At 36.4% G+C, this 18,608-nt stretch overlaps 1 protein-coding gene and 1 long non-coding RNA gene across 8 annotated transcripts in view; both read right to left on the bottom strand.

Moving 5' to 3' along the window:
- DLG2 (discs large MAGUK scaffold protein 2) overlaps positions 1-18,608 on the bottom strand; it is a 2,166,350-nt gene that overhangs the window by 1,744,827 nt on the left and 402,915 nt on the right. The window lies entirely within an intron of this gene.
- Positions 13,811-16,115, bottom strand: LOC110741319. The gene is made up of 2 exons (XR_002517360.2): positions 14,796-16,115; positions 13,811-14,691 (listed from the first exon to the last, which is right to left on the bottom strand). It is a non-coding gene; the product is annotated as an uncharacterized LOC110741319 (long non-coding RNA).

Raw genomic sequence — 18,608 nt, 5'->3', positions numbered from 1 at the left:
GATGCTGGAGAAGATGTGGAGAAATAGGAATGCTTTTACACTGTTGGTGGGAGTGTAAATTAGTTCAACCACTGTGGAAGATAGTGTGGCAATTCCTCAAGGATCTAGAACTAGAAATACCATTTGACCCAGCAATCCCATTACTGGATATATACCCAAAGGATTATAAATCATTGTCCTAAAAGACACATACACACATATGTTTATTGCAGCACTGTTCACAATAGCAAAGACTTGGAGCCAACTCAAAAGCCCATCAATGATAGACTGAATAAAGAAAATGTGGCACATATACACCATGGAATACTATGCAGCCATAAAAAAGGATGCGTTCATGTCCTTTGCAAGGACATGGATGAAGCTGGAAATCAGCATTCTCAGCAAACTAACACAAGACCAGAAAACCAAATACTTCATGTTCTCACTCATAAGTGGGAGTTGAACAATGAGAACACATAGACACAGGGAGAGGAACATCACACAGTGGGGTCTGTTGGGGGATGGGGTGCTAGGGGAGGGACAGCATGAGGAGAAATACCTAATGTAGATAATGGGTTGATGGGTGTAGCAAATCAGCATGGCACATGTATACCTATGTAACAATCCTGCATGTTCTGCACATGTATCCCAGAACTTAAAGTGTAATGAAAGAAAGAAAGAAAGAAAGAAAGAAAGAAAGAAAGAAAGAAAGAAAGAAAGAAAGAAAGAAAGAAAGAAAGAAAGAAAGAAAGAAATGAAAGATGTGTTGAAAGAATGAAGAAATAATTTATTAAATATTTTTGTCTGCCAACTTTGCTTTCTTTTACTCAGAAGCCTCAATTCTGATGAAGAAACATTTGCTTCACAAGGAGTCATTTTACCACAGTCCCCCAAAAATGTTAGAAACCAAAGTTTTTAGTGTTGCACCACAAGTTATAGAGAGTATAAACTTTCCATTCTGGGTAATAACAGTTTTCTCAGGATATACTTTGGCAGCAGTTACATAATTCAAATTCAGTGGACTTCCTCTATGCTCCCACAAAATTTTGCATCCATCTTTACTTTAGGATTTTGCTAAGGACTGGATGCTTATGTCCCTTCAAAATTCATATGTTGAGATTCCAATTCCCAATGTGATGTTATTTAGGAGGTAGGCCTTTGAAAAGTAATTGGGTCATGAGGGTAGAGTAATCATGAATGGGATAAGTATCCTTAGAAGAAGACATGAGAGGACTTACCTTCTCCCTCTCTGTTCTCTGCTATGTGAAGGTACAATAACACGGCTATCTATAAACCAGAAAGAGGGCTTTTAACAGGAATTCAGACATGCTAGCACCCTGATTTCAGACTTCCAGACCCTACAACTGTGAGAAATCAATTTTTGTTGTTTAAATCACCCAATCTATGGCATTATGTTATGGCAACCCAAACTGACTTAGACACATTTGCTATTAAGCTACATGGATGTATGCCTGTCTTTCTTTTAGATCATTACCTCCTTGAGGGCAGAGATCTGATCTCACTTATCTCTATACCACCCCCACCCGCCCCCCACAACAACGAAAAGAGATCCTGATACAAGGTGCTAGTTTATGTTGAATTAATGTTGTCAAATAATCTGACACAGTAACACCAAAACCAACTCAAACTAGACAAACACCTGTCTATCTGAAACCATATGAAACCAGCTACTTAAAAAAATAATAATAAAATAAATAAATAATTTTTAAAAAAAAATTTAAAAAAAAAACAAGTTTTCCAGGTAGCTTAGACTTAAACCCTTTAAAAGAAAATTTTTATTTTCATTTTGTAGGGAAGCCTTTCTAAAATACACATAATTCTTTTCTCTTAAGGAAATCATATTTAAAATAATTTAAGCTACTTTGAACATTATCTCTCTATTCTATAACAAAATAATTGTTTCAGATAGTTTACCCCACACAATGATCTCAGATAACTGTGATGCCGTGTGTGTGTGTGTGTGTGTGTGTGTGTGTGTGTGTGTGTGTGTGTTCCTGCTTTCCTTTGCTATCAGGCTGTCAGATTTCGTTTCTCAGGATCATGAATATATTTGCCAACAGCAACTGCTCCCTGTATTTAATTACTTTCATTTATTGAAGGTTTACTAACAACCAATGCACTAAGCACTTTATTTGTATTATTTTGTTTAACCTGACAAATTTCAAAGAGTGTAGAATGGACTCTGAGTTCTCAGAGAGCTCCTTTTCTGATTTTACTGACATGTTCCTCATGCATGTGAAAGGAAAATATCTTGGGCCCCTTCAAGCTAGGAACTGCTCAGGGAAAATCTATCTCCTCCATTCTATTTAAAGCCATCCCTCTGCTCACTGAGACAGATGCATATCTGATTGCCTTCTTTGGAAAGGCTAATCAGAAACTCAAAAGAATGCAACCATTAGTCTCTCACCTATCTGTGACCTGGAAGTCCCCTCCCCACTTTGAGTCTTCCTGCCTTTTCTTCACACTGTCCTGCCTTTCCAGACTGAACCAATGTACTTCTTACATATATTAATTGATGTCTCGTGTCTCCCTAAAATGTATAAAACTAAGCCATGCCCTGACCACCTTGGCTACATGCCCTCAGGACTTCTTGAGGCTGTGTCACAGGCACATGTCCTCAACATTGGCAAAATAAAATTTCTAAATTAAGCGAGACCTGTCTCAAATTGTCAGGGTTCACATGGGTAAAGCTCTAGGATGTAAATAAACATGGATAAATTGTTATCATCCCTTTTTCAGAAAATTCCATTCCAATGACTTTATGTCAGTTAGCACCACTACAAGGATAAATACTTCACCATTTGTCATCCTATTTTCTTACTTAATATTTATAATAACACACTATTAGGATGGCTAATGCCTCTCAAAAAGCTCTCTGTGATGCCTATAACAGATAAATACTTAGTAAGAAAGGTTGGGGTAAGAATTAGGGAATGATTGCTGGTTTTAAAATGATAGAAAAGAAAGTATATTTGCCCTGTGGTTTCAAAATTACAACTAATGGATAGAATTTTAAGGAAGCATATGCCTCTATTTCATCTGTGAGAGAATTTTCTAAGTACTAGAATGTGTCATAATAGAAATAGTAAGCTCTATATCTCAACTCTATACTTTTAAAGTAGCCTAACATTCTAACCATATAGCTACTACCTTGCTAAAATATCCCAGGCAAGTGTCTGCTTCAATCTAGTTCTTACTCAGATGTTTTCCTTTACAAGTCCACATTTTCTTTATTGGAATTATTATTTGCATCTTGTTACTCAGCCTCCTGATTTTCAACTTCCCCCTTATAGACTGCAGATTGGATATACCTCATCCACTTCCTCTGCTTCCAACGCCTCAGAAAGTGTGTCTGGCTTGGATCTTGGCCCATCAGAAAACATTTGGCTAGCCTGCTCAGGCCTTTGCACTGGTGAAGAGATTCCAGATTAGATTAGATGAATATCAGATTGAATGCTACATAACATATCTTCATTAGATAAGTCCTTGAACTACTTAAACAACAAGATTTCTCAAACTTCTTAGGATTCCATGATTCCCCAAGGGGCAGAAAAATTAACACTAAAGATTGTAGAGTCAGAGATAACTGAGTTTGAGTTCTTAATCTTCTACTGTATTATAAAATATGGTAAATAATAGTACCAAGTTCATAAGGTTCTTGAGAGAATAATGAGACAGTATATGTAAGAAGCTTGGCATACAGTTAATATGCTTACCAAATGTTAACTGCTCACAAGAGTGTTAATGTTAGGCCAGTAGGAAGCATAGTGGTACCAATTCCAAATCCAAGTCCACACAAAGAGAGATGAAAAAGAATTAAATGAAGGTCTGCTCTTGTTCTGTTTTGTGATTTTTGTCCAGGAACATAATCTATCATTTTGAAAAGTATATATCACTTACTGGTTGTATAATGTTGAGAAATTATTTAAATTTCCTGCATCTTAGATTATTCATATTTAAAATAATAGTAATCATAATACCTATCTTGTATGAGTGTTATAAGAATTAAATGAGTGCATATATCTAAAACACTTAATATATGTAAAGCACTGCCTAGAATATAAGTGCCAGATAAGTGTTAGGTATTATTAAAATGTGTTAGTACCTGTGTTAGAGTTCTCCAGAGAAACAGAACCAGTAGAATGGATGAGCGAATAGATACATGAACACATAGTAATACCATTTGGCTGTGTCCCCACCCAAATCTCATCTTGAATTGTAGCTCCCATAATTTCCACATGTTGTGGCAGGGACCTGGTGGGAGGTAATTGAATTATGGGAGCAGGTCTTTCCCATGCTATTCTCATGACAGTGAATAAGTCTCATGAGATATGATGGTTTTATAAAGGGGAGTTTCCCTGCATAAGTTCTCTTCTCTTGTCTGCCGCCATGTGAGACATGCCTTCTACTTTCCACCAGGATTGTGACGCCTCTCCAGCCGCTTGGAATTGTGAGTCCATTAAACCTCTTTCTTTTGTCAATTGCCCAGTCTCTGGTATGTCTTTATCAGCAGCATGAAAACAAGCTAATACAGTACTTCGGTAATGAAAGTGGGATGCTGCTGAAAAGATACCTGAAAATGTGGAAGTGACTTTGGAAGTGGGTAACAGGCAGAGGTTGGAACAGTTTGGAGGGCTCAGAAGAGGACAGGAAAATGTGGGAAAGTTTGGAACTCCCTAGAGACTTGTTGAATGCCTTTGACCAAAATGCTGATGATGATATGAACAATGAAATCCAGGTTGAGGTGTTCTCAAATGGATATGAGGAACTTGTTGGGAACTGGAGTGAAGGTGACTCTTGTTATGGTTTAGCAAAGAGACTGACAGCATTTTCCTCTGCTCTAGAAACTTGTGGAACTTTGAACTTGAGACAGACGGTTTAGGGCATCTGGTGGAATAAATCTCTAAGCAGCAAAGCATTCAAGAGGTGACTTAGGTGTTGTTAAAGGTATACAGTATTATAAGGGAAGCAGAGCATGAAAGTTTGGAAAATTTACAGCCTGACAATCCGTTAGAAAAGAAAACCGCATTTTCTAAGGAGAAATTCAAGCTGGCAGCAGAAATTTGCATAAATAACGAAGAGCTGAATGTTAATCACCAAGACAATGGGGAAAATGTATCCAGGGCATGTCAGAGTCCTTTGCAGCAGCCCATCCCATCATAGGCCCAGAAACCAAGGAAGAAAAGATGGTTTTGTGGGCCAGGCCCAGGTTCTGTCTGCTGTGTGCAGTCTGGGGTGTCTTGTGTCTCAGCTGTTCCAGTCATGACTAAAAGGGGCCAAGGTACAGCTTGGGCCATGGCTTTAGAGAGTGGAATCCCCAAGCCTTGGCTGCTTCCATGTGGTATTGAGCCTGTGGGTACACAGAGGTCAAGAATTGAGGTTTGGGAACCTCTGCCTAGATTTCAAAGGATATGTGGAAACACCTGGATGTCCAGGCAAAAGTTTGCTGCAGGGGTGGGACACTCATGGAGAACCTCTATTAGGGAAGTACAGAAGGGAAATGGGGGGTGGGTACCCCCAAACAGTTCCCACTGGGGTGCTGCCTAGTGGAGCTGTGAGGAGTGTGCCACCATCCTCCAGACCCCAGAATGGTGGATCCACCCACAGCTTGCACTGTGCACCTGGAAAAGTCACAGACACTCAACACCAGCATATGAAAGCAGCCAGGAGGGAGGCTATACCTTGCATAGCCACAGGGGCTGAGCTGCCCAAAATCATGGGGACCCAGCTCTTGCATCAGCATGACCTGGATGTGAGACATGGAGTCAAAGAAGATCAATTTGGAGCTTTAAGATTTGACTGCCCTGCTGGCTTTCAGACTTGCATGGGGCCTTCAGCCCCTTTCTTTGGGCGAATTTCTCCCATTTGGAATACCTGTATTTACCCAATGCCTGTACCCCCATTGTATCTAGGAAGTAACTCACTTGCTTTTTATTTTACAGGCTCATAGGCCAAAGGGACTTGCCTTGTCTCAGATGAGACTTTGGACTGTGTACTTTTGAGTTAATGCTGAAATGAGTTAAGACTTTGGGGGATGGTTGAGAAGGCATGATTGGTTTTGAAATGTGAAGACATGAGATTTGGGAGGGGCCAGGTGTGAATGATATGGTTGAGCTATGTTCCCAACCAAATCTCATCTTGAATTGTAGCTCCCATAATTCCCATGTGTTGTGGGAGGGACCTGGTGAGAGGTAATTGAATCAATGGGGGCAGGTCTTTCCCATGCTATTCTCATGATACTGAATAGGTCTCACAAGACTTGATGGTTTTATAAAGGGGAGTTTCCCTGCACAAGCTGTCTTCTCTTGTCTCCCACCATGTGTGATGTGTCTTCTTTCTGCCATAATTGTGAGGGTTTGCAAGCCATGTGGAACTGTGAGTCCATTAAACCTCTTTCTTTTGTAAATTGCCCAGTCTCAGATTTGTCTTTTTCAACAGTATTAAAACAGACTAACACACATAGATTGATTGATTGATTGTAAGAAATTGGCTCTTGCAATTGTGGAGACTGATAAGTCTGAAATCTGTAGGATAGGCCAGAAGTCTGAAAACTCAGGCAGAAATGGTGTTGAAGCCCTGAGGCAGAATTCCTTCTCCAGAACAGTTTTGCTCTTAAGGCCTTCAACTGATTTTATAGGTCCACCCACATTATTAAGAGTCTCCTTTACTTAGAACTACAAACCACTACTCAACGAAATAAAAGAGGACACAAACAAATGGAAGAACATACCATGCTCATGGATAGGAAAAATCAATATCGTGAAAATGGCAATACTGCCCAAATTAATTTATAGATTCAATGCCATGCCCATCAAGCTACCAATGACTTTCTTCACAGAACTGGAAAAAACTACTTTAAAGTTCATATGGAACCAAAAAAGAGCCCGCATTGCCAAGGCAATCCTAAGGCAAAAGAACAAAGCTGGAGGCATCAGGCTACCTGGCTTCCAACTACACTACAAGGCTAGAGTAGCCAAAACATCATGGTACTGGTAACAAAACAGAGATATAGACCAATGAAACAGAACAGAGCCCTCAGAAATAATACCACACATATATAACCATCTGATCTTTGAAAAACCTGACAAAAGAAATGGGGAAACGATGCCCTATTTAATAAATGGTGCTGGGAAAACTGGCTGGCAATATGTAGAAAGCTGAAACTGGATCCCTTCCTTACACCTTATACAAAAATTAATTCAAGATAAACTAAAGACTTAAATGTGAGACCTAAAACCGTAAAAACCATAGAAGAAAACCAGGCAATACCATTCAGGACATAGGCATGGGCAAAGACTTCATGACTAAAACACCAAAAGCAACAGCAACAAATGTCAAAATTGACAAATGGGATCTAATTAAACTAAAGAGCTTCTGCACAGCAAAAGAAACTACCATCAGTGAACAGGCAACCTACAGAATGGGAGAAAATTTTTACAATCTACCCATCTGACAAAGGGCTAATATACAGAATCTACAAAGATCTTAAATAAATTTATGAGAAAAAAATCAAACAACCCCATCAAAAAGTGGCAAAGGATATGAACAGACACTTCTCCAAAGAAGACATTTATGCAGCCAACAGACACATGAAAAAATGCTCATCATCACTGGCCATCAGAGAAATGCAAATCAAAACCACAATGAGATACCATCTCACACCAGTTAGAATGGTGATCATTACAAAGTCAGGAAACAACAGATGCTGGAGAGGATGTGGAGAAATAAGAACACTTTTACACTGTTGGTGGCACTGTAAACTAATTCAACCATTGTGGAAGAGAGTGTGGGGATCCTTCAAGGATCTAGAACCAGAAATACCATTTGACCCAATCATGCCATTACTGGGTATATACCCAAAGGATTATAAATCATGCTGCTATAAAGACACATGCACATGTATGTTTATTGTGGCACTACTCACAATAGCAAAGACTTGGAACCAACCCAAATGTCCATCAGTGATAGACTGGATTAAGAAAATGTAGCACATATATACCATGGAATACTATGCAGCCATAAAAAAGGATGAGTTCATGTCCTTTGTAGGCACATGGATGAAGCTGGAAACCATCATTCTGAGCAAACTATCTCAAGGACAGAAAACCAAACACTGCATGTCCTTACTCACAAGTGGGAATTGAACAATGAGAATACTTGGACACAGGGTGGGGAACATCACACACTGGGGCCTGTCGTGGGGTGGGGGGAGGGGGGAGGGATAGCATTAGGAGATATACCTAATGTAAATGACAAGTTAATGGGTGCAGCACACCAACATGGCACATGTACACATATGTAACAAACCTGCATGTTATACATATGTACCCTAGAACTTAAAATATAATAAAAAAAATTAAGATTAGGTGGAGAAGTGCAAGGAAACTAAGGTAGGCCATTGTTATCATAATATTGCAAGGGAATGTTAATTCACATCAGCAAATAAACTATTCTCAAAAAAAAAAAAAAGAGTCTCCTTTACTTACAGTCAACTGAATGTAGATGTCATACTTATCTACAACATACTTTCACAATATCCAACTTAGTATTTGAATAAATAACTAGTTTTTTAATAAAAAACTATAGCATAGCCAAGTTTATAAATAAGACTAACCATTATAGTACTATAAAGAAGAATCATAAAATATATTTTATATTACACACTATAGGGTCTCAGAAAATGATATATAAAAATGAAGGCTTCACAAGTGGTTCTCTCTGAACTTCTACTCTCCTGTCTCTGACCATTCATTCTACCCCAAGCCCACCCCAAGTCTCTTCCCCAAGGTGGGTCACAGAAACAAGAACCCTTTTCTTCCAAAGCCAGCCATAAAACCTTAAAATATTACTTAAAACACCACTGTTTATAAATAAATTATCTGTTTGATTGTAAGTCATAGACTCCCATTCCAGAAAGGCTCTTGCCCCATACCCAAAAAAAAAGAATGCTGCACAGAGAGGCCAAGAGTAATCTAAACAGACAGGCCTTGCTAGGTTTCCCTTCTCAGTTTATTAGCATTGGATCATACCCTTTCTGTCCAATCATATTTCTACATGACTGTTCATACTTAGTTGAACTTAAGCATAAAAATGAATAGCTTTCCCTGTGTCTTCAGGAAGATACCCTATCTTTCATTCTAAAGTCTCCTATATAACATGAAACTATTATCACATATATTTGTATGCCTTTTCTCCTGTTAATATGCTTTTTGTCCATGATTTTCAGTGAAACTTCAGAGGGCAAAGGGGGAGCTTTCCCTCGGCCCAACAGAACTATCTTTAAGGAATTAGTTTAGCCAATGACTAGAGGTGTTAATTGCTTTGGGTTTTTTGATTCACTTACTCTTGTAGACTGTACAAGACAACTTGGGTTTTTCTGCTAGTATGATATCATGAATTTATTTTTCATCATGTGGAAGATGACCACAACAGATTTCAAAATAAAATAACTTTCTCTTAAATGACAAAGGATTATTCATATGCTAGACCATGATCTTATATTATTTACTTTCAATGACAGCTGCATACATACAAATCTGTCATATTTACTAAAATAATAATGAAATTCTAACTGAGAATACTAGTATATGTGAACATTTCATAAAATGTTTAACTAATAGTGCACTCTCTCATCTCAAAAATACTCTGAAACTATTATCTGATTCAGTTCTTGGACAGTGTTTTTTGAGTTGGATAATCATATATCTGGATTTTCAGGAACACTCTCTATTTTAAATATCCTGCCTTTTATAGAAAAAAAAAATCCATACTTTTATATAATTTGAAAACTGTGCTTCCTTTAGACAGTAATATAATTCATTTATTTATTCAAGGAACATTTACTGAGAAGCTAATACATGTAAGGATCTAGCTTAGTCCTGAGAAGATATAAACCATATATACAGGGCACACAGGTCTTGACTCCACAGTATTGTAGGGAAGTTCTCTCATGCTTAAAATAACTATAACACAATGTAGAAAATACGAAGCTCCCCAAGGAAAAAAAAAAATGCTTACTGATTCCAGGTAAAGACAGTATACTGTTTTAAGGATGATAACAAGCCATTTTGAAGACTCCATATAAAGCTCTCCATGGACAGGGTCTAAGGCAGGTAGATGTCCTTAGACCCACCGCAGTGCTATCTAGGCAACAATGTGTCAAGCTAGTATAGTATGGATATTTTCAAACTTTTTCTTTACTGTTACATTCTGATTATCAATTTATTGACAGTTCTACCTCCTGAACAAATCTCACTCTCACACCATAATTTTTTCAAAGCTGGATTGACTTCCATATAACACAGGCTCCTTTCTCTGTGGGAGAAAAAAAAAAAAAACTTTAGGAATGTGGCACTTCCTCTATCTTTTTTTGCCAGGATAGTCTGCCTGTTTACTAAGAAATAGGATTGCAGAATTTCACTATTACAAGAATGAATGTTTAAAAGAGGTCAAATTATTAAAATGGGCAAGCAATCAACCCAAATCAAACCTGAAATAGGAAAGATGATAGTCATTGCAATCTAACCATTCTCTTCGGTCTCCATAATGACTCAGTTTGGGAGAAATTCTGACATCTCTAACTCTGATAGTAATGCAATCTGCAGGGAAGAGTATGGAACTGTATGACATCATTTTAGCCCATAATTGTCCCATGTTGTGCCATAAAATAAGTAATTTGAAGGATAGGGTGAGCTGTACCACCACAACTCATTCCTGAGATTTTAAAACTATCTTCAGAATCTTACCTAGGACTAAGCATCTTTTCACTGGGTCAACCATGAAATTTTAATTCATGTTGCTAGCATAATATACATATACTTAACAAAACAACATATCATTCTCCGGCATCAAGAAAAATACAGTCAATCATCTACTTCATAAGCATTTATTGAATATATACTGCCTAAAAAGCTCTGAACCATATTACAGCTGTGTAAATAAATATAATACTTGATATTAAGGTATGATCTAACAAGTGAAACGCTTGAGCAAGTAATTGAAATTCAATATGTCAAACACTGTAACAGAGGCCTTGGGCAGTACAGGAAACAGAAAAATTTTTTCTAGTTGAGGTCATTAGAAAATTGGTGATTGATAGACAGGTAGATCTTTAAAAAGATTAAGTAGAAAATTTCCAGATGAAAACAAAGGGAAAAATATTCCAGACACAGGAACTAACAAGAACAAGGCTTAAGTAAGGCTTAATGTAAGTTCAGTCCAGACAGTAAAGATTAGGCTAAGGAGATGGCACAATAATCTGTAAAAAATGAGGATCAATAGATAATTTTAAAACTCTTAGCCTGGGGAAGTTGAGCTACAAGAGGAAAATCCTGACTATGAAGACCAGTTAAAGCTTGTTTCTAAATCCATAGAAAGATTCTATGAAAGCCTGAATTAGATCAGTGCCATTGTGAATGGGAAGGAAGGTCAAACATAGAGATATTTCAAGAAGTTATGAATATTAGTGACATTTTAGAGTTAAGTATCTTTGTATCATCTAAGCAATATTTATTCAAGGTCTATTATTTCTGGTAAGTATGAATATAATCTAATTTCATTATATTTGAAAAATATTAGGTAGAAAACCAAAGTACTCTCACTATTTTAGATCATATTATTGGAAAGTTAGCTAGAGTACTCCAAAGAAAAATCTTACTTTAAACTATTCATAGACAAATGCTGAGTTAACTTCAGCCTCAGCAAAGTAACTACAAGCTCTGTGAGTTACTCACAGGCTTCCTAGGTGATTAATTTTGCAAGTAGGATTTTTGTTTCTTTTACAAGTTCGTTTGAATGTATTTTCTAAATTTAACTTGGTTTTCTTCTTTATAAATCAAGTTACTACCCATGAGAAATGATGCTTTGTCAAGAAAAAATCTATTCATGATCTTCAAGGAGGGTAATACATAGTCTCCAGGCACCCAATTGAACAGTTTCTGGTGTGACAGCCACCTAATTGGTCTCCCTGTCACAGGTTTCTCTTGTCTGTGATCTATCAGGCATCATGCTGCCAGTTTAATCTGCCCCAGCATAGCTGATAATGCCATTTCTTTGCATAAAATCCCTCTACGGCTCACAACTACCTGAAGAAAAGCGTCTAAATGCTATAGTATTGCAATTAAGGCTCTCAAGCAGACAGCTAGAATAACCTAATCAGTCTTACTACTCTCAGTTCCCCACCTACTAATCCTAAATATTCACAATTTATAAAACCTTTCCCACTTTCTCCTAAGAAAGGTGATGCGATGCCAGCCACATGTTTACTAATCCCCACTATAGCACATTTTACTGTGTGTCTTTGATGAAGACATTTAACCTCTCTGAGGCTTACTTTCCTCTTCTGCAAATTACAAGTAATACCTACCTACCACTTTAAATCTTATTTAAAATGAAGTGAGGAATCAATCAATAAAATGTCTACCATCTTGGGTTGCTATAGAGATTAAGAGATAATATATTAAAAGTGTTTGGGCAGATCACCTGAGGTTGAAGACCAGCCTAACCAATATGGTAAAACCCCGTCTCTACTGAAAATACAAAATTAGCTGGGCGTGGTGGTGCATGCCTGTAATCTCAGTTACTTGGGAGGCTGAGGCGGGAGAATTGCTTGAACCCAGAGGCAGAGGTTGCGGTGAGCCAAGATCATGCCATTGCATTCCAGCCTGGGCAACAAAAGCGAAACTCTGTCCCACCGCCCCCCCTCAAAAAAATAAAATGGAGCCTAGCCTGGATTTTATTTATAAGTATCTTCTAAGCCTTTGCTCACATAGTTTTCTCCACCTGCAAGACCTTCAACCCAGGTCTTGTACATTACACAAAGCCCGTTTCTAAACCTACCTAGCTATGAAACCATCTCTAGTATTCCAGTAAAAATCATCCTTTTTCAACTATAGTGTAATGGAAAAATTCTTGTCTTGAAATCAAATTCCTGATTCTATCCATTTTCTAACAATACGACCCTGGACAAATTGCTTATCTGCAGCTTCCCCACTTCTAATGTGGGTAGCAACAGCAACTCTACCTGCCTCACTAAGCCATTATGAGAATCAAGTTAGATAAGTCATATTTTTAACTATAAAATGCCCTATATATGTGAGAGACTGTTATTTCCACTATAGTATAAGATCAAATAAAAAACTTTGGTTTTCCTCATCTTTATAACTGATATCCAAAATATATGTTATGAAAGAACACCAAGTTCAATAAAGAAGAAAATAGTTAATATCCAGGTCAAGAACTAGAATATTGGAATCGAGAAGGGATCGAGTAAAAAGGATAGGTTAAAGATAGCTAGGCAGAGCTGAAGTTATGAAGAAAAAACATGTTCCTGAGTTTCACTTTACATAGCAACCAATGTGTACAAAGGTAGGTGGCAGCTTAAAGAAGCTACACAAAGATGAATATACATAGCAGATGCTCAATCAGTGTAAGGAAAGGGGAGGGAAGGAGAGAGGAAGAAGAGAGGAAAGGAAAAGAGGAGAGAGAAAGGAAACAGAAGGGAAAACAGTTTTATCATTCCTTTCAAGGGCTAATTTCTATGCTGCTTGCCAGGTTGCTATAACAAAAAGTTAACTAGTAGCTAAAGCTTATGTATTAGAACATTCACTTCTCCTTTAAGGTTCCCTTTCCTTGACTGTGCCTTTTCTCTCTATTCTACCCCTCTTCCAACTCCTATTTATCAATGTTTACTTTCCTCCCACCATTACTCAGGACCTCCAAATACCAACACAAATACATACGAAGTAATTACTCTTTTCTACCCACTCTCTCAGAAAAACAAACCAAAACAAAAAATAAATAAGCAAACAGCAACAACAAAAAATTGTTTTTATTGGAATGTCAAGAGCCTCATAGGCTTGTTCAAGAGCATATTGAGAGCAATATTGTGTTACCCTACAATAGCATGTACAGTTTAACAGGGACTGCCTTAACTCCCTTTGTCTTCTGAAGCTTCACCAAAATATCCATGGAAGGAATTTTAAGTAACAATAATAGGTTTAAATGAGAAGATATTTATGCATTGTATAGTAATGATGGTGAGATTTTCTTATATTCACATAATGAATTTTGCTTTGCAAAATGCTTTCTCATTGGTTATTTGATCTGAATTCCCAGGGAGAAGTGACGAAACAGGGGAAAAGTCCTATTTCTACTATGAATTTTAATACAATGCAGTTTTATAAAATTCCTTTTTCAAAGCGTATGTGTGTGTGTGTGTATATATATATATCCTTTTATTTGATTCTCCTTGGCATATAGTTTTTATCTCCATTTACTGATGAAGATAGTGAGACTCAGATGTAATAGGACTTTCCGTAAGATCATTATCAATATAAGTGCTTTTTATGGAGCACTTATATTCCTAGGTCCAGGAATTGTACTCAGCACTTTACATGGCTGATAGCTTATTTATTCTTCACAATAACCTTATGGGGTAGACACTATTATTACTTTGACATTTTACAGATAAAAAATCAGATAGGTTAAATAATTTGATGATGGCCATGTAACCAGCAACTCGCAAAAGCAAAATTCAAACAGAGGGCTTTCAGATTACTCTTGATTCTTCTGCTATGCCAAGCAGCCTCCTTCCTGGCCCAGTGCTGTTACTGTAACACTGTTAGTAATATAAACTTACTTTCTTTCTGTCTTCAAGTTAGAACTGCAGATTTCAGCCCAGCAGTTCAAGTTCTATGGAGAAAATACACACACATATACTTAAAGCAGAAGTGAGGAGGATGCTGTGTCCATTTTTTTTCCACCAAAAAAACCCACAAATTAAGCAGAAAACTCACCATAATTGGGAGCTAAAAATCAGTTATTACAGTGTTGGAAGACAGGAGAAGGGCGATATGCACCTCAGTATAGAATATTGTAGAATAGAGAGATGAATTACTTATAGTTCAGCAAAACACCTAAGAAACAAACAAAAAAATCAAACCTCGGAATAGACGCTTCTTTTAAAATGTTTTTAAACAGGCCATTTATTTTATATTCCTAAATAAAGATTTCCATCTTGTTTCAAAACATCACCAATCCAACACAGAATAGCCATATTATGACTCTGTTCCTGTCATCTTATGATATCAACAATATATTACAGGTTAAAATGCTATGGGATGTGAAGGATCAGGGTGCTGATTTACATTTTCCAGAAACTTCATATAAATCAGAGTTTAAGTTGAGCAGCTAGAATTCTATCACACATATGCTGAGGAAGTAAGAAGACAGATCTCTTTCCACCAGGCACTGGAGATGAAATTTCAAAAAATAGTAGGTGAAACTTGTATTTAAGATCTTCCCAAGCTGAATGCAAACAAGTTGATGTCACTTTCTTTCCAGACAAGAAAAGTCTAAAACTTTTACCTCTAGGTCTTTTAAACTTACATGCTATTAAAATCACATCAAAGTTTTGCTTCAGAAACCTATCTGACTTTGTTTCAAGGGGAAAAGCAATCATTGAGAGGCACACTGTAGGGACTCCGTGAGATTCAAAACAACGATCCCATTTTTCTTGCTAGCAACCTTAATACACACTAAATATGTAGCTGTAATAACGAAGCCTGTGGAAACAAATAGTGAGTTCAACAGATCCAGGAGAAAGTAAAATATTTCTAATTTCTAAAAACAGGATATTCTGTATGCCTTTTGGGAAGCTCGGATCAACTCATTTACATGCTCAAAACTTTCCAATGGTTTCTATTTATCTCATAGTAAAATCTTTCCAATAGCCTCTAAGGCTATCCCTTATCTGTCCTCCTCTTTGATCTCACTGCAGTTACAATGGCTTTTATAAAAAAGACAGGGTAATAATGGATGCTGGTAAGGATGTGGAGAATGGGGAACCCTTGTACACTGTTGGCAGAAATGCAAATTAGTACAACCACATTAGAGAATGGTATGGAGGTTCCTCAAAAAACTAAACTTAGAACTTCCGTATGATTCAGCAATTCCACTGCTGGGTATATATCTAAAATACAGAAATTCAGTATATTGAAGAAGTATCTGTACTCCATTGTTTATTGCAGCACCATTCACAATAGCCAAGATATAGAATCAACCAAAGTGTCTATCAACAGACGAATGGATAAAGAAAATGTGGCACATACACACAATAGGAATTTACTCAACCAAAAATAAAATCCTGTCATTTGCAACAACATGGATGGAATTGGAGGACATTATGTTAAGTGATATAAGCCAGGCACAGAAAGACAAATATCACTTATATGTGGAAGCTAAACAAATAAAATGTACACATGCAGATGGAAAGTTGAATGATGGGTACAAGACTCTGCGAAGGTAGTGGTGGAGGGGAGAATAAAGAAGAGATGGATAATGGGCACAAAAGTACAGTTAGATAGACAGAAACAGATCTAGTGCTCAGTAGCACAATAGGGCAGCTATAATTAATAATGTATTGTATATTTCAAAATAATTTAAAAAGTGGAATTAGAATGTTCCTAACACAAAGAAATGACAAATGCTTGAGGTAACAGACAACCCAATTACCCTGATTTAACCATCACACATTATATGTTTGTATCAAAACATCACATGCACCCCATAAATATGTATAACTATTATGTATCCATAATAATTTAAAATAAAAAATTAAAGAAAAAACCCAAAAAATGCACAAGTTGCTAACATCAGTTACCTTGCATGCAGGGAAGATAGAGCTGATACAGTATAAGCAGGAAGTCAGTGAAAGGGGATTCCACAAAAATAGAAAAATTGTTTTAAAAACAACTGTATTTAGAATAAAAAGTATATATTTATCATTTATGCTTCTGTGCAATATATATGGGACCATGCATCTAGAAGTTGAATAAAATAATGTTTTTGAAAATGTATGGTCTTTCATAATGACATATGCACCCCCGTATGTTCATTGCAGCACTATTCACAATAGCAAAGACATGGAATCAACCTGAATGTCTGTCAGTGGTAGCCTGGATTAAGAAAATGTGGTACATATACATCATGGAATACTACACCGCCATAAAAAAGAATGAGATCACGCCCTTTGCAGGAACATAGATGAAGCTGGATGTCATAATCCTTAGCAAACTAACACAGGAACAAAAAAACAAATACTGCATGTTCTGACTTACAAGTGGGAGCAAAATGATGAGAATACATGGTCACAAACAGGAGAACAACAGACACTGGCACCCACTAGAGGGTGGAGGGTAGGAAGAGGGAGAGGATCAGAAAAAATAACTATTGGGTACTTAGCACCTGGATGATGAAATAATCTTACAACAAACCCCGGTGACATGAGTTTACCTATATAACAAACATGCACATGTACCCCTGAATTTAAAATAAAAGTTAAAAATCAATTAATTAATTACTTTTTTAAAAAAAGAAAATTGAAAATACCAAGGCAATGAAAGCCTAGAAAAAAATACAGGGAAATAGTTAACTAGTCCTAGAATGAAGAAAGATAAAGCAAAGAAGAAATAATGTTTTTAAAAGTGATAATTTTATCACATAAAAACTGAAACTATTTTGAAGGTTAAAAAGTACTATAAGCAAAGTTAATAATAATAAACAAAACAGAAAAAATAACAATTATGACAACAGGGTGGCATGTTTCATAAATAAACTGCTCTTGCAAATCAGTAAGAATTCTAGTACTGCTTAGAAAAATAGACAAAGAGCTTGAATGGATCATGAAAGAAATATAGATAACCAATAATCATAAAAAAAGTTGAGTCTGAATAGTGAACACATAATTGCAATATAAAGCATTAAGTAAGACATTTTATCTATTAATTTGACAACATATTTTAAATAATAAAATGACAGTACTAAAGATATAGGCAGATTGGCCTTTTGAAAGATGGCTGATTTGTTCTTCAAAACAGCTTGATAATTTGTATCCAGAACCTTAAAAATGTCCATACCCTTGTATTCAATAGTTTCATTTATAAAATCAATCTTAATGAAACAGTTAGGGAAAAAAAAAAAAAAAACCAGCATTGGCTTATACACATGCACATCCATTACAGCATTATTCAAAGCAGGAAATTGAAGATAGCCTAAATTTGAATGAAGATCTGCTTAAATAAATTCCAAATCATGGAATATTCATAGCCATTAAAATATTCTCCAAAACTGTTCAATGTTATGATATGGATAAATACTATTAGTGTAACATTCAATGTAAAAGACATAAAATGCCCTACATGCTATTGTCCCAATTTTATGTACATATATTTGTACAAAAAAGGACTAAAAAAGTCAAAATAATTACTCTTAGGTGTTAAAATTAGGATGATGTTTATTTTTATGCTTTTAAGTACAATTTTACAAAGTTGATATCTATTATTTAACAAATTATTGTCATGATTAACTTTTTTTTTTTTAAGTAACTAGGGTGATAATTAGGCTCTGTCCTTCCCAGTTTATACATCAGCTCTGAGTAGGACAGAAAATATATGAGAGGCCTCAATATTAACAATACAAACTCAGCAATCAACATGCTATTGATTGGCACTAGGATTCTATGTAGCTTCCAAATCATGGGGTTGGCTACATGACTCCAATCTTGACAAATCGTGTGTGTGGATATGTACTATTACCTCCCTTCAAAGTAT

This window comes from Papio anubis, chromosome 12, assembly GCF_008728515.1.
Source record: "Papio anubis isolate 15944 chromosome 12, Panubis1.0, whole genome shotgun sequence".
Classification (NCBI taxonomy): domain Eukaryota; kingdom Metazoa; phylum Chordata; class Mammalia; order Primates; family Cercopithecidae; genus Papio; species Papio anubis.
This window is presented reverse-complemented; position numbering and strand designations above follow the sequence as displayed.